Source organism: Echinops telfairi, unplaced genomic scaffold, assembly GCF_000313985.2.
Source record: "Echinops telfairi isolate 266 unplaced genomic scaffold, ASM31398v2 ScPeMD7_9;HRSCAF=40, whole genome shotgun sequence".
NCBI lineage: Eukaryota > Metazoa > Chordata > Mammalia > Afrosoricida > Tenrecidae > Echinops > Echinops telfairi.
The window spans coordinates 46,006,313-46,024,112 of record NW_022103906.1 but is presented as its reverse complement, the minus strand read 5'-3'; the positions used below and the strand labels follow the sequence as shown (position 1 = coordinate 46,024,112).

General features: G+C 46.8%; 1 protein-coding gene across 2 annotated transcripts in view; it reads right to left on the bottom strand.

The window, feature by feature from the left end:
• MFHAS1 (multifunctional ROCO family signaling regulator 1) overlaps nt 1-17,800 on the bottom strand; it is a 114,986-nt gene that overhangs the window by 70,502 nt on the left and 26,684 nt on the right. The window lies entirely within an intron of this gene.

The following is a 17,800-nucleotide window of genomic DNA, read 5'->3' as shown; positions in this document are numbered from 1 at the left end:
CCCTGGAGGAGCCAGGCAGAATTAGCCAGAATTGCACCCAGCCCCCTGTGCATGTACACTCATGTCCCTACACCTCACCACAAAACTCACAGAATCCTGATTCATCAGCTCGCGATGTTCTAAGTGAGCCTGCAGGCAGGGGGCTCAACAAGGGTGACCTGGATAAGGAGACAGAACCTCACTGCCGATACACCAAGCTCCTGCCGAAAACATGAATCCCAACAGTCACCAAGAAGGTTCCTTATCCTCTTGGTCATTATTTATTCCTGAAGCAAGGGAGCTGCAAGGGAACCTGAAGGGGGTTAGAGATCACTGGTCACAAAACAGGTCTGAACACAGGATGGGTCAGTTCCAGGGCCAAGGAACCCTCATCACCTGTGTGATTTGAGAGCTGGCCAAGCTCCCCTGTTCCAGAAGGATGGCTGCGAGGCTGCCTTCCCCATAGGTGCTGAGATGAGGGGCTTCACACAGTTTTTACATGCACCACACGGAGAGGAAGACGTGGTGCCCATAGTTGGAAAAGGAGCCATACAAAATGACTCTCCTTTTGTATCTCCATCCACAGGCGTTACATGCACCGCACTGAGAGGAAGACGTGGGCTCCACAGTTGGAAAACTGACTCCTTTCGTATCTCTAGTCTCTGCACTAGCAGCAGAGGGAGCTGGGCCAGGCAGAGGCCATGGGTAAGGACGGGTCCAGCAGGGCTAGTGCTGAAGAGACCCCCCCCCCCCTCCCGCTGTTTTTGCTTGGTGATTCTGGAAGCCAGGCACTTCCCTGGTGAAAAGCTCCTCCACTGGCCCTCGAGTCTGAGATCACAGGACGCACACAGAAGAAAGGAAGAAGAAAGGGAAGAGGTAAATGGCGGTTGCTTAGACCCTCCTAGAATTCCTCGTCAACACTTGCGCCGAATTGGCTCTGACTCTAACTCCTTACGTGGAGCAGACTGGAATCTTGCCCTGTCCTGCACCATCTTCTTCTCACCTGCCAGCACACGATCAGACGACGGCCTGCTGTGACCTGTAAGGTATTTGTTGGCTACTCTTCAGAAATCGAGTGCTTTTCTTTGTAGTCTGTCGCAATCTGGAAGCGTCACGGAAACCTGTCGGGTATGAAGAACCCTGCTGCTATCTGAAAGTCCGGTGGCATGGCTCCCAGCACCACAGCAACGAGCAAGCCACCACCAGCCAGACAGCAGACAGACAGCTGGTGAGCACTCCCTCAGACCGCCAAAAATGGGCCATGGGGCTGAGAAGGTGCCTTTGGTATTGGGATCCACCGGAAACCCAGGGCCTCTTTTACATTAGAACTCGGGGATTTAAAACTGGGGGATGAGCCTAGCATCACTGCACTTACTAGGTTTGACATCTTAGCAATAAAAACACAAACACTTTCAAAATAGAAACCAGTCTTTTTGTCCCTGTTTGTTCATCCTTGCATCCCCAGCACCAAGCACTCTTAGGGTATTTGGCAAAGACTCGGTGATGTATAATAAATTAATAATTGTGGTGATCAACAATGGCTATTAATTTTTAATGGATGGTATCCATGATGAGCCATATCCCCATAAAATCAGCACTCACTGGTGTATTATTGTGCGCTGGTCACTTGAACTGTAGTAACCGAGTTTTTCTATTTAGGTTTATTCCATGGGCTCTTCTAAAAACAATTTTATTGAGGTACAATAAACATAGAACCCCTCCCCCATATTTCACATGTACAATTTGGTAAGTTTTGACACATCTGTCAAACGCATGTTTTTGAAACCCATATCCATATAGACTATGTAGACAGGACATGTTTGCTTCTAAGTCAATGTCCTTTCAGACCTCTCATCCATGAGACAGGCTCCAGGCCAGCATTCACCAACTTCTTCTGCCTCGACATACATCTGTGAGTTAATTTTCTGGGTTCAGATACTTTCTTCTTCCTTTTAATACCACCACACTTCCTCTAGTCACTTCAACTTGACTTAACACTGCCTATTAAGTTTTGTATAAGCACACACACACAGTGTATCCCAGCAGGGGAAGGTCTACCCTGTCCTGATAGATAGATAAGACAGCGAGTTGGTATTGAATGAAACTTTTTTCTAATTTTTACATGAAAAATTAGAAACAATAGTGAGTACAACTACCAAGTGAAATAAATTTGAATATGAAATTCTGAAAGAATTTTAATTAGAAATAGCGAGTTCAAAAACAATTCCCTCTTCAGTTTTCTGAGCGCAATATTCAGAAAAGGTGGACTTTTACAAATTAACTTTAAAACTATTGAAAGCCTAAGGTGAATTTTCCTTTACAGTTGGGCAAGTTCTATTTGCTGATCTGTCCAGCTGGCAGGTTATCATTAATCTAACAATACCAACTCTCAGTAACATAACTCCTAAAACAGATTGCGCAAAACCAAAATGATGCTACTACTTGAGCTGCACCACAAACAAATGCCCACGTACGATGCCTGGAGCCCTTCCTGTGCGTGTCTTGAGTTGAATTCATATGTAAGTTGAAATAGATGCATACACTTGTGTAGCCTCTAGGGCGGCGTAGTAGGTTATATCTTGGGTTGCTGGAGGCAAGGTCGGTATTTTGAACCTGCCAGTTGCTCATCAGGAGACAGATGCGGCTCTCTAAAAGCTCCTCTGATGATCTGCAGTCTCAGAAACCCAAAGGGGCAGTTCCACTCTGTCCTACGGGGCTGTTATGAGTCAGAATCGACTCAATGGTGGTGAGTTTGGTTTGGTTTCAAGGAAAGGCTCAAAGCCTTTCCAAAGAGTTAAAAGTTGCATCTGCAGCCGGTGAAAGTGATTGTGGTGAAGAATTTGTTGCATAATACTTAGGGCAGATTTACCTAACACTGAACGCCAAGCATGAGTTGTTCTGAAGCTACTGTATATTGCTCTAGGTCATTTCCCTATCTCCAAATCTGCACTTTGACCTATCCCAGAGCAACAGTCATGGGTCTCGTGTCTAAGCCACACTGTGGTGGGGGGGTGGGGGGAGGACGGCAGCTGTGGGGTGAGTCAGGCACCAGGAAGGGAAGGAAGGAAACTATCTAATAAGTGCCTACATGGTACGAAGCATTGTGCTATGCATTTTTACCCTCATTATTTTACCTGATCCTTTCAACAAGCCCATGAAAGATGTTTTATAGCTAAGGAAACAGACTTGCCCAACATCACCTAACTCTAAGTATATCAAATCACTCTTTGATATACCTTTTTCACTGTCGCTGAGTACGTATGTGTTTTAATTATACTGAGGGGTTCATCTAGTTTGGGAAGGTAAAAAGACTTCAATACTTCACTAGGTTAGAGCCACAGCCTGGGGCTATGGTTCTTAAAAACAATTACACCATGCCAAGAATCTCACTGAAAGTTGGACACTGAATAGGGAAGACCAAAGAAGAATCTATGTATTCAAATTACAGTGCTAGAGAATACTGCAAGTACCATGGACTGTTAACGGAAAAACGGATATGTCTCAGAAGAAGTATGGCCACGAGTGCGCTCCTTAGAGGCAGAGATGGCGAGACTTGATATTACATACTTTGGACATGTTGTCAGCAGAGACCAGTCCCTGGAGAAGGACATCGTGTTTGGTAAAGTAGAGGGGCAGCGAAAGAGAGGAGGTCCCTCCACGAGGTGGAGGGACACAGTGGCTGCAACAACGGGCTCAATCACAGGAACAATGGGGAGGGTGGTGCAGGACTGGGCAACGTATCATCTGTCGTGCACAGGGTCACCCTGGGTCAAAACCACTTTGATGGCATCTAACAACAAGAATCTCACTGCCACAGAGTTGGTTCCGACTCAAAGTGACCCTACAGGACAGGCTAGAGCTGCCCCTGTGAGTTTCCAAGGCTATAACTTTTATAGGAGTAGAAAGTCCCATCTTTCTTTGTGGAGAGGCTGCTGATTTTGAACTGCTGACCTTGTGTTTCGCAACCCAATTCGTAACCATTATGCTCCAGAGCGCCTATGCTATGATTTCCACTATGTTAAAAATGCAAATGCTTTCCACGGTGGTAGACAGGTTCATTATTTTAATTATGGTGACGGGTTCATGGGTATGTCTACATAGTCTACATGAATCCGTGTTTCAAAACCATGTGTTTGACATGTATGTCAAAACTTATCAAATTATACACTTGAAACATGGGGGAAAGGGGGTGTATATCTACTGTACCTCAATGAAACTGTTTTCATAAGAGCCCGTGGAATAAACCTAAATAGAAACGAGGAAATGAGAATAACCACCTTGATGAAGCATCTGAATCAAAAGAGCTACGATAAGTTTAAGTTAGGCTTTCTTATTCAGAACTTCCCCAAAAGTTTGTGGGGAATTCCATTATCCTTCCATTCAATTTTCCACAGACTTTTTGATGTCCCCTCACAGATTCTGTGTAATGCTAGCATCAACGGATGTTAGTAAGTGTTATCATATCACAAGCACAGGTTTTATAGTCAAATAAGTTTCAAAAATGCTTGTTTACAAAAATCATACCAAGTTTAACAAAAGACTTCTCACAGTTGTTTAGGTGCTAATACAGTTGGTGTTTTTTCAAAGATGGTTCTATAACCTATAGCCTTTCTTGACCAGAAACCCTTTTTCAGGAACCTCTTGGGACTAATAACCAACAAAACGGAGCTTGAGGAAGGCTGCTCTAACTCAGACTCGTGGCACCTACATTTCCCTAGGACTTCAGCGATCACTGAGGCCGCATGGGAGTTCTCAGACCTCAGTCCCGAGAGCAACTGCAGCACTGCATCCATGGACCTGCCCTCCCTTCTTCAGGACCAATGGGGGGCAGTGAGCAAAGCTCCGAGGCCCTGCAGACAGGAACCACGGACGTGAGTAAGCAGAGGTCCTCTACCACTCCCACCGCAGCACTAACCTTCCTTCCAAGAGATACATGCGACAGTCACTCCGCACCATCTGAAGAGCTGAGTGGTGTAAGCAGATAACATCACCCACCGTTCCCTGATGATTGGAAGTTCAAGTCCCCACAGAAGCATCTCAGAAGGTTGGCCTCACCGTAGAAAGCTGTAGGGTGCTTTCTTAAACAACTGGGAATACCATATGACCTAGCCATCCCTCTCCTTATTGTGTATATCTTAAAGAAGTCGGAGCCATGACACACAGAGCCATGTGCAATCCCATATTTATTCACTGCAGCACTGCTGACAATAACAAGAAGGCAGAAACAAACCAAATGCCTATCAGTGGAAAGATGGATAGATAAACAATAGCATATAAACACAGAGGAATATTATGCTTCGATAATAAATAATGATCAAACTGTGAAGCACCTCATGACATGGATGAATTTGGAGAACTTTACACTCGCAAAATTAGTCAAACCTAAAAGGACAAATATTATGAGACCATTGTTACAAAGGGAACAAAAATGAAGGCTAAGGTTTTATGTCAAAGGAAATAGACTTTGATGGTCACCAGGGGTGGGGGGCAAAGGGAGGGGAGGTGAAGCAACAGGGTAAAGCAGGGTCGGCACACTTTTGAGAGAGGATAGCCAAGTCCATCCCTCACAACAACTTACAAACTATCTGAGAGCCATCCATCCAGATGCTCACAGACACCACGTCACCATTACCTGCACCAACGCCTTTAAAGCTCTTCCCATTTTCCCTCAGAGCCACATGGGAGCACCAAGAGCCACATCTGGCTCAAGCGCTGCCGTCTGCCGACCCCTGGACCCAAGGGAGACAGGTGTGGACAGATGGAGGGAGATGGTCTTCTACAAGAGGGAGAGGGGGGAACGGGGTGGGACGTTGATAAGTAGTTTTTAAGTCGTTGAACACAAAATTGATTGTCTGAAATGTAAACCCCCACCTCAATCACAATAAAAAAAAGTTAAAGGAAGAAGAGGAGGCAGAAAGGTGGTCCTTTTAAAAAAAACAGCCACTGGAAACCCCACTGAGCCGTTCCCACTCTGACACAAGCGGGGCTCCATGAGTCTGAATGAGCCTAGCAGCACCTGGTGGGTTGATGAGGAAATTAAAACTTGATCGGTTTTGCCACTTGAATGTCCTCCTGGTTTCTTTTAATGCACTCGTTTACATTCTAAAGTGGTGAGGTCTCTTTCTCCCATCATTGAATAGGCTTTTTACAAAACCAACATTCCTCTCCACCTGATGCCTCCATGCCGCTGGTTCCTGACTGTGGTCTTGGCCATGTCAGCACCGAGGCTGGCTCATCAGGCTGCGGTGCTACAGAGCCGACTGGGTCAGGCACCTGCCTACAACCTGACAGCCCTTCCCGAGGGTATGTCTTTTCCAAGAAGAAGAAAAAAGGAACGTTCCCAAGATCCCTGAAGTGGCCAAGAGCTGCATGTGGGGACAAACCCAGGTCTGACTCTAGTCTCTGCCTCCACCCCCCAGATTCTCATGCCCCCCACCCCATCCCCGTGACTGGGTGACCTTTGCACTGTAGGCAACAGTCCCCTCTACTGAGGCGGAGTCCACAGAGCGGCTCTGAGAGGAGGGGAAAGCAGGGCTCTCTTTGGGATCTGGGCTGCCTACTAGAGAGCCAAGTGAGACATGAAACAGGCAGATGAGAACACTGGGCCGCAATCCAAGGGGCAGCTGGGGCTGGCGGGACACATGGTGCAGTCCTAAGTCTATCAAGGCCCAGGATGACATGAACTCGCTTGATGATCAGCAGCAAACATCAGGCACAGGCCACTTAAGCAAGGAGGGGTCTTTACATTCTGTAACGGCTTGCAAAAGAAAGAAGATCAAAAGATTGGACAAGGCATAAGAATGACAAGAAAGTCCAGTGTCAGCGTCCACAAAGAGTTGTACTGGAGCACGGCCCAGTTCCTCAGTTGCATCACGTCTGGCTGGCCCAGTGGAGCAGCCTGGCGAGGGACTGCATGGCCGCAAAGCCGAAATGTTTCCTGTCTGGCTCCTTACAGAAAACCTTTGTCAACCTCCCAGCAGGGAAAGAAGAGAAGGGAAGGGCGCACGATCCCTTGTGGTGGTCACCCTTGGGGACACTGGATGAGAGGACATGCAGCAGAAGAGACCCAGAAGAGATCCATGAGCACCCAGGGGTGACGAGAGAAAAGCCTTGGAAGTGGGGAGCCCCAAAAGGCAGTGGACAGCAGGGAGTCCGAAGCGCGAGGGGGACTGAGAATGGACCCAGATGACCAGGGGGAGCAGCTCGGGAGGAGTGGTGGAGATCAAGCCCGGCGGAATGGCAATCCGGGAAGATGAAGGACAGGCAAGGGTGCATGCACAAACGACTCTTCCAAGGAACGTTGCTGGACGGGACCACAGAAAGGAGGCAGCAGCCAGAGCAAAATCCCAAACCCAAACACTGTTGGAAGAGGAGCCACAGTGCTGCCTGGGAGTCCGGGGCGCCATCGGGTGGAGGGGCAACAGCTGAAGCAGGGGAGGGGCGTGGAGAAGGTGCCGGGGAAGAGGATGAGAGGGGCAGGGAGGGTGCATACTGTCACGGGCCAGGCAGGGCCAGGGTACGGTATGAACACGCACATCAGCTAGTTCGTGTGGGGAAGGGAAGGCGAGGAGGCTCCCACTCACTGAAAGAATGGTAAGAAGAAGAAGAAGGAGGGTCATGCGCTGATGGGGTAGCTGCTGGGCATTCAGAACAAGGGCGGTGAGACACTGCGGCCCCCGAGACTGAGAACATTAACCGAAGACGGCGGCAGCGGAGTGGATTCTCTCACAGTCCTCAGGGACCAGTGGAGAGACAGGACGTGACACAGGTAAAGTGAAGGCCGGCTGCTGGCTTGTTTTCCTCCAAAGAGCTGCAGTGATCAGAGCACCCGGTGATGAGGCAGCCAGGAGACTAGGCCGCGGCACTTGAGGGTGAATACAGAGTGAGTGATTACTCAGTGGTGGTCCAGGGAGTCTAAATGGAGAGAGGGAGTCAGGGCACAAGCAGGGTTGAAAAACAATGTGAACGCAGTAAAAATAAATACATAAAACCAGCTGCTGGTGAGGAGATCCCAACTCACGGTGACCCCTGGTGTGTTGAGTTGGGGCTGCACTTCAGAGGGTTTTCAATCGCTATGATCTTTTGGAAGCAGATTGCCAGACCTTTCTGCCACGCAAAAGGTACCACTGGGTAGACGCAAATGGCCCACCTTTTGGTTAGCAGCTGGTGTGTTACTCATTGGCAGCACCGGGGGCTCCTGCAAAAGCTGTAAGGTCAATAGATGATGGAGGGCCAGGTGGGAATCAAAGAATGCTCAGAGCAGATTACCTAAATGATCAACCAAATACGCCCAATGAGCTTGCTTCTTCGAATATTACATGTTCAAAACACCTAGGCAGCTTCTTGTCTAGAACGCACACTGCCATGAGATGGGAGTTTCCTTGTGCGCATACTGGATAGATTAAGAAGCAGTCACCCCTAACACCCACTAATCATTAATCTTCGTCTGCCAAGGCCGGGGACTAAATGAAGGCACAGCATCAGTCCACTCACACCTCTGGGCAGCCACGAGTGGTGAGACCGCTGAGGAGAGCGAGGGGACCTAGAGGAAGCAGGCTTTGGGGAGGCAGACATGGCAAGCCTGAGAGAGGAAAAAGAGCCGACAGAAAAAGGGAGAGAGGGATGGCTGAGGGAAAGAAACAGGGAGAAAGATGAAGATGACAAGAAGGATCCAAATCAGTTCAAGAAACAACAGAAAAGGAAGGCGGTAATGAACTGCACACAGTGGCGCCCACGCCGGAGCACACCCCACGGCAGCCACGAACTGCCATCAGCAATGGTGCACAAATGCACCGACAGCAGCGTGCCCTTGTCCAAGGCACAATGAAACCATCCTTTCTAAAAATTCTTTTTTGGCTGAAGTGGTGAAATCAGAGCTCGAGTACCTGCCTGGTGAGATTGTAAAATGGTGCAACACTTTGAAAAAGCTCAGTAGTTCCTAGAGAAAATTAAACTGAAAATCATAGTCAGACTCAGCAATTCCATTCCTAAGCATATAGCATGCACCAAAGGAAGGTGAAAGCAAGGATTCCGATACGTGTACACCCGTGTTCACTGCACAACTACACACAACAGCAAACATGTAGACAAAGCTCCAACATCCAACTAATGAACGGAGAAACAAATATGGTGGACACACACAGAGTGGAGCCCGCTCTCACAGTGGTTAAAGCCCTCGGGTGATAATCCCACAACCACGCTGCAGTAGACAGATGAGCGGTCTGCTTCCACACAGATTTTCAGCCCCGGGAGCTCTATGGTGCTTTACTTTGTCCGACGGACGCTATGATTTGAAATCATTCGAGGGCAGTGTGTGACATCCTCGAAGATCGTGTGTTATTCAGCCATAAAGAGAAATGCGGTTCTGGTGCGTGTTACAGTGTGGAGGAACCTTGAAAACATTACGCCGAGTGAAATATGCCAGATGCAACAGGGAAAACATTGCACGATCCCACTCATATACTGGTAAATTCGTCCACATACCAGTTGTTGACCAGGGAACGGGGGAGATAAAAAGACAGTTAAAAAACAAAAAAACCAACACATTCTTAAACATAATATGGTGTAAAACACTTGTTTTACTAACATTTCTTATATGTACTTAAGGGTTGAAAAATGAATAAATGTTTGGCCCACACTTGTACAACTACCAGGAGAGAAAGATTTCTGAATATACTGTCTATACTCGAGTATAAGCTGAAGGGGTGGAGGCTGAGACCAGAGGCACCAGAGGCTGACGCAAGGACACCATGAGCAGACCCGAGGAGCAGCGCTGAGAGTCTGCAGAGGCCTAGCTTCCTGGCTTGTGGGGGCAGAAGTCAAGGGACCACGTGGCTGAGAGGCTAAGGACCAGAAAGAGACTTGGCTGGGGACTCATGACTATATAGTTCATGTTTACTAGCCCTGATTTGTGGCAACTTATTAGATGCCCTAATAAATCCCTTTAATTGTGAGCATTGTCTATGAGCTCGGTGTGGCCACTGCAACCAAGTACCAAACCCAGCATAGAAGCAGTGTGTCGTGGGAGAGACGGGTGATGTCAAAATAAGTAAGGAGACTAGAGGGGGTGGCGTGTCTGACCTTGACCTTGTGGCCACAGGGAAGCCAGTAGGGGTCAGATCCAGCCTCCATGCCATTTATTCAATGACTTACTCCGAAGGATACATGTTAGATGGAGGATCAACTATTTGAAACCACGCTTGGTTGCTCCCAACCTTCTCTCTTTTCCATTACGCCACACTGTTGCAAAGTACAAGTATGATGTGATTGATTTGGGTAAGCCTGCTCCCTCTTAGGAACACTAGGGGAGCTGTGGTTGCATCCTGAGTTGCCAACTGCAAGGTCAACAGTCTCAGGAACTCACAGGGGCAGTTCTACCCTGTCCTGTAGGGTCGCTGTGAGTTGGCACCGACCTTGATGGCACTGAGTTAGACGTATTAGGCTGGCTCTCTCTTGGAGAGTTGCACGTTTTTAATTAAGACCAAAGGCTCTTGTCAGAGGGAGCATGAGGTTCCACGAGAGCACAGAACAGGGCGGCCATCCTCCCCGCCTAACACCATTTCCTGAGCGCAGTCTGCTGTGTGCCGCAGGTTTCAAACAATAAACCATGGGCTGTCGGTCAACCGTCTCATCCATTCCACAACCACCCACTTGCCCCGTCCATCCCTGGTACCTATTTGAAAAGAGAAGGAAAAATGATAGGGCAGTGAGAAAAAGCCGACTTCCCTTTTGGGGTGATGGGACTCCACTTACAGACTTAGGAAAAATATGTCATCAAGTTGGTCAGTAGGCGGGGACACAATGCTGAATTGATTTTTCTAAACTAGGTCTTCAGGCAGTTCCCAGGACTCTTCCTGCAGCAAAGGAGAGGTCTTAGGGTAAAGGGGCAGAGGCTTTCCCACTATCTTCCCTTCAAACCAAGCACTGTGAAATCCTCCAGGAGGAAGCCTCCTTCGGTATAGATTGCTCGGTGCATTCAGCCAACACCTAAAAAGAACAGTCGGCCTGAGGTCATCCACAAAGTAATGTAAACTAAAAAGATTTTTGTTCCTATTGCAAAGAAAGACTTGCTTGCCCTTGGGAAACTACTTAAATCTCATGCAAATTGAGTTCTTGGTGTTGCTTTCCATTTTCCCCCAGACTTATACGCATGCATGTTTACTGCATATACTCGAGCATAAGCCGATCCAAATATCAGCCGAGGCACCTCATTTTACCACAAAAACTGCATTAAAAATGTGCTGAAAACGTTGGCTTATGCTCGAGTATATACAGTACATGAAATAATTTAGAAACAAAAGAACAAATATTCTCTTACCCCCCTTTATATGAAATGTCTTGAATAGGCAAGTGTATTAAGACCAAAGGCTACGATTGGTAACAAGGGGTTGATGGAGGAGGAAGAGGGAATTATTGATGAAGGGCAATGAAATTCTGTTAAGGTGATGAAAATATAGAAATAGTGGGGATGTTTGCATAACAGTGGATATAATTAATGTCATTGAACTGTACATGTAAAAAATGTTGAAAAACAAATGTGCTATTATATATTTTTTACCACAGTAAAATTTGTTTTTGTTTTTTTTAAATTGAAGCAACTTCATCTGGTATGCCTTTATAGTACTGTACAGGATGATGTTTTGATAGTGCTAACAGTTATGTTTTGAAATCAGGAAAGGGGAGTTCTTCTACTTTATTCTTCTTCATTTCTTGATCTCTTCAGGGTCCCTTGCCTTCCATATGACTTGAGATGGGGCTTTTCCATTTCTGAAGAGAGGCTGTTGGAATTTTGATAGGCACTGCACTAAATTTATAGATTGTTTTGGGCTACTTATCCTTGTTTAATCTCAGTATTCAGGGGTTTCCAATTTTTATATTTTGCATTCTGTTAAGCTAAATGGATTTAAGATTAACTGAGGGCAATGTTCTCACTCTGATCATTTCGTTTTACCCTATGGGCCTCTTGTAACTTCTATTTAACCTATGTGGGTTCCTAATCTAACTGATTTGTTTGAAAACCTTATCCACTATTTTGGGCTAACATGTGACTCACACATAAGCCAATAAGACAGAAGTTAAAAAACTCAAGTAGTCTACTACATGATTGGTGAATACAAGGAAACATTAGACCTATGTTACATGACTTTTTTACACCATCACAGACTTTGAGCGTAAAACATGCCAAGTGACCCCACAGTCAAAGTTTTTATCCTGGGAGGCTACCGGAAATTTTTACCTTGCATGATAAAGAAAATAAATTCCCAAAGTATCTGGTAGGGTAGCAGAAGTATCAAAAGGGTAGCATTTGCCCAAGGACAAACTTGAAAGGGTTAGGAAAGAGACAAAAAACACAAAAACAAAACCCAACTCACTGCCATCATGGCAACTTGTTAAGACGGGGCAGAACTGTCCCTGTGGGTTTCTGAGACTGTACCCCTCTTTAACAGGGGTAGGAAGCCTGTCTTCTGTGGAATGGCGGGTAGTTTGAAACTACTGACCTTGCAGTTAGCAACCTAACGTCTAACTATTACAGATACAAATTACAGAAAGCTGCCTCTATGCCTCATGAGACTCCATCAGATGACATAACTACATGATTAGCCATCTTAATAGAAATAAATTAAAATTTTCACTGATTTATTTGTGTGCTGTCACATGAAATAAGCAAATCTATAAACAGCAACATAATCTCGAGGGGTGAGGACCGAAGGGGAAAGGAGAGGCTTGGAGCACTGAGTTTATGCTAATGGTGGCAGAATGATTTGGACATGGATTTTGAGAAGGGCTGCCTAACGGGAAGAATATAATAAGTGCTACTGAATTATGCATGTACAAATTGCCAAGATGGCCATATGTTTTATATGTGTATTTTCACCACCACCGAGAGAGAGCAAATGGATAGAAAAACCTACCGGAACCACAGACACACACAAAACTTCACTGCCATCAAGTCTATCCCAACTCACAGCAAGCCCACTGGGCAAGGCCCAACTGGGCCGGTGGGTCCCAGACTGTAACTCCTTCAGGGAGTAGAAAGGCCCATCTTTCTACCGCTGAGCAGCTGGTGGTCTCAAGCTGATCGTGCAGTTAAGAGCCCAGGGCATAAGCACTGCACCAGGGCTCTGGTCACAGGAGAGCAGGGAGAACATCACGAAGCACCCAGCTGTCCATGGGATAGGAGCCTAAACAGGGTGATGGCCCAGGAAAGCCCTACAGAGAGAGTCACACTGAAAAATGGCAAATTCCTCTCCAGAAAGCATCTTAGATTTAGAAAAGAGCTGTTAAGTACAGCTTCCTATCATTTGACTTCAAATCTTACGCTACTCGGGTGAGCGGCCAACAACTTCGGTTAAATTCCTTTTAAGTATTAAGATACCACAATTAAACACAACAGTCACTTGGGCCAATGACATCTTATTCCCAAATCTGGCATTCGCTATCTCATTAGAATTTAGCTTTCATAGTCCAAAAGGGGCGGAAGTTTGCTCTGCAGAAAGCACTTGGTGTTAATATTCCTGGACTGAGGACAGAACAACGAGGGCAGGAACAGAATGCTCGCCCTCACCCCCCTCCTAAGTGGCTGTGCTTGGGCGGCTTCCTGGCAGCACAGCCATAGAAAAAAACACACCCATCAGGCCAAAAAAGGAGGTGACAATGAAGAGGCCTAAATGCTGGACCCCTGGGAAGCGGCAGGGTGATTTCAGGAAAGCTTTTACTCCTCGCAAGATGTGGTGGGCTCTGCACGGAACCCATGAGAAGACGAGGCTGTCTGCTCCCCTCGGGAAGGAACACCGCGGGACTCCAGAGGCAATTCTGCTCCTAACTAAAGGGGTGCTGCGAGTCAGAACTGACCCGATGGAAGTGTGGGGTTTCTGTCATTGTTGTGACTCTGCTAACATGTGGAAGAGAGAAGAGGCTTTTTACTCCCATAGAGAGTTAGCCTCAGGGCAGTTCTACTCCAACCTCGAGTGGCTATGAGTCAAGAGCTGACTGGATGGCAGTGGGTCTGTTTTGTTTTTTAACTACCATAGTGTTTTTGTCCTTGCTCTCTAAACATGAAAACACAACAAGGGAGGCAGGACAAGAAGGTGATGTGACCAGGGCCCCAGGGACTTCATAGTCTTCAACCTCCGGACGACAGCAGTTTGGGAGCCAACCACAGGACGGCGGCCACTCCGAGGGGCCCAAGCAGTCTGTGCACAGAAGCTACAGCTCAGACGTGAGAAGGGGATTAAGAAGAGAGGTCCACTCTTCCACCACCACTGCCACCAAGTTCATGCCAACTCACAGCCACCCTGTGCCGGTCTTCTGAGACTGTGCATTGTTGTGATAAAAGAGCAGCTGGTGGGTTTGAACCACTGACCCTGTGGTTGGCAGCCTAATACCTAACCCACAGGGCCACCAGGATTCCTTATTAGAGCTGTAACAAGAATGAATGACATTAAATTGCCACTGCATTCCTTTCCTCTCCCTAATCTCCTACTTTCGCTGCTTCGCCCATATGCTGGCGCAGGTGGATGAAGCTGCATGAGGAGAATGGGCAATTGTTCATACCATACGATGGCTTGATTCTCTCTGGCTGCACAAAAGATCCTAATGAGCAATTAATTACCTTGAGGAATCCAACAACAGCATCAGGCAATGAACTCACAAATCAAGAACATACACTTTATATGTACAAAAGATCAAAGCCAGCCCTTTTTGGGAAATGGGATAGGGGACAGGTACAGGTACTGATGCAATACAAGCGACAATCTCCAACAATTGCAACTAATTGAAAATAAATTTAGAAGATCAAACAGTTGGGGCATGAAAAAAAGTAGGGGGATGGACTGCCTGGCATGATTCACTTTGGGCAGAGTCCAGCTTCACAATGCGCTCGCAGCAGTTCCGAAAGGGCTGAAGCGCATTCAAGTCCTGGAGAAAGAAACAAAACAGGCCTTCTTCCCACTGAAGGGAGCAAGATGCCCGAGCAGCCGGAGCGGGGCTTCATGTCTGTGCTCGCAGAGAATGCGAGCGAGCAGAGGCTGGGTGTCGTTGCAATCAGACTGGTCATCGGTGAAGGCAGAAAGAGCCATGGCATTCTTCCCTGTGCAAACTTTCCATCTTTATAGCGTTAAGTTAAAAAGGCAATCTCACACAACTGAAAATAAGCGTTTAACGATTCCTGTGATAATGGAAACATTAAAATGGGCCTCTTTGTGTGTCATATGGGAAAATACTGAGAAATCACTATCATCGTTAACATCTCTACTTTCATTATTAATCCAGTTCCAGGATTTTTTTTTAACTGATGTAAAATAGTATTACATGAGAAAGGGCTCTGGTAGTTTAAAAATGACCATTCCTGCACTTTTTTCAAATTACGTTATATACCGAGAGAGAGTTGATGCTTCTCAAAAAGAAGACTTTTAAAAAGATTTGTTTAACTCTGACCTTCATTGACAGCCTGCCCTCCCATTCCTGCCAAACAGGACTCCCATTTTTCCGTGGCCCACCTGTGGCAGCAAAAGTTCTGCTCTGCCCTCAGTTGGTACCTGGGGTAGTCACCCGTATTGTAGAACGTGGCTCAGCGTAAGCCTGACCTCCCTTTCTGACCCAAGGTCACTGGAGCCAGATGGTGAGGGAGGCTCCTGCTTAAACCTCCAAGGTGCCCTGGAGTGTGCTTTGCTGGAACACCACCCAGTGCAATCAGTCAATTTCAACTCTATTCAAATTCAATGGACTTTCTACAGGGTGTTTGCAACTAAGTCTCTTACCGGGAGCAGGCAGCCCTAGCTTTCTCCCAAGGAGTGCCTTGAGGGCTCAACTGTTGATCTTGTAATTAGCAGCCTAATGCCTAACCTACAATGTCACCAAGGCTCCACTCAGCGAGCATAGGGTTTGATAAATATCTACCTACATGGTAACCCTAAAGGTTGCTCCATTCCTCTACATGATGTGAGCAATGAGTTGTATCTTTCAGTAAATAACATAAACAAAGAAACATGGCTCTTGCAAAGATTTTTTAAAAGAAAACCTAGCTTCGATGAGCTAAAACCCATAATTAACCCCAGTTGGTGACTGCAACTGAGAAGGCTCTCAGTATTTTCAAGCTGATGGTATGAACATGGATTCCACAGGGGCACGTGGCTGGCTCACATGCTGGAGCCAGAACTCAGAAGTGTGCTTCCCCTGGAATCACTTCGATTTGACACTTGCCTACTCTGATACCTGCCCACTCTGTCCCCTAAAACAGTTAGGAAAGGAAACAGCTCCATCACTCACATGGTAACACGTGGGTGCAGCCCTTTCTAATTTATTACGGATGAGCCAGGCATGAAACCTGAGAAACAGTCTATCTCATGAAACACATTAGACTTGACACTACAGGAAGTTATAACTCAAGGTAGGCAACGTTACAATTGGCTTCCATTTTTACGCATCACGGATTCACTTGTGCAATTTAAATAGTATCTTTGATATCTTACACAAATCCTGTGGTGAAGTGAACTGCGCAATACGGCTCTTCCATCGCAGTCTCTAAATCGCAGCCACTGACTAGGTGGAAGCATGTGAATAAGGTGTAGGGACGCCCAGTGGAGAACTGGTCAGTTGCGCCATTTGGCTGGGTACGTAAGTGGGTCGTCTCAGCAGCTGGAGGAGAAATGCCCCAACCACAAAGGGAAAAGAGCCATTACCAGAGTGTGTGAGAACCTGCCTGAAGTGGCCGAGGCAGAAAGAAGCACGAGAGGCCGCAGCACCAAAGCCAAGAGGCAGAGCAAAGGCACTTTTGCAGAGTAAGCAAAGCCTTTGGGCAGGAGCCTGGCTTCCAAAGTGGGGTGCTTTGGGGGCATTCACTAGTGCTAAAGGAATATTGCAATACTTTCTGAACAGGGACACAGATCAAGGTGCCATGGGCCAGGGGACCACACAGGCTGAAGCCAGAGAGAGGCCTGGCTTCTGGCAGGGCAGCACAAAGAGGACTGTATCCTTAAGGTTTTCTGATCCTGACTTGTGGTACCTTGTTAAAATTCCCCAATAAACCCTCCGAAAGGTGAGTATTGCCTGTGAATTCTATGTGATCCTGGCAACAGACTGTCCAACAGAGCAGAGGAAGTAGAGCTGTCCTGGGAGTGACAGCTGGTGACATTAGAGAATGAAGGCGGGACTGTGGAAGCACCTCGGACCTCCACCTCGTAGGGATCACCCCAGGATCACCTCAGGACAGGTGTGGAGTTGGCGTCTCTTTTCCCCTCACATGGCCCGAGGAGATCAGATGCAGCCCCCGTGCCACGTTCCTCAAATCCTCCAAGAAGCTTTGCCTGTAGAGGGATTCTTTTAATCCTCTAATTTCATCTAAATTCCAGAGACAATTAGTGGGAGGAAAGATAAGGGAGATGCTATTTTTCCCAGTTTATTTGAGCTTATTATTACTAGGTTAAAAAGTGGTGCCACCCCTCAGGATAATGAGAATAACGATACCAGGAGGGTAAGAGGAAGGGGGGCAGGGAGGAGGAACCAATCACAATGATCTACATATAACTCCCTTCCAGAGGCACAGACAACAGAGAAGTGGGTGAAGAGAGACATCAGTTAGTGTAAGACATAAAAAATAATAATAATTTATAAATTATAAAGGGTTTACGACGGAAGGGGTGGGAGGGGGGAAATGAGGAGCTGATATCAAGGGCTCAAGTAAAAAGAAAATATTTGGAGAATGATTATGGCAACATTGGTACAAATGTGCTTGACACAATGGATATATATATAGCTTGTGCTAAGAGCTGTACGAGCCCCCTGGTGCCCGGCTAACAAAAGATATAACGTCTGGGGTCTTAAA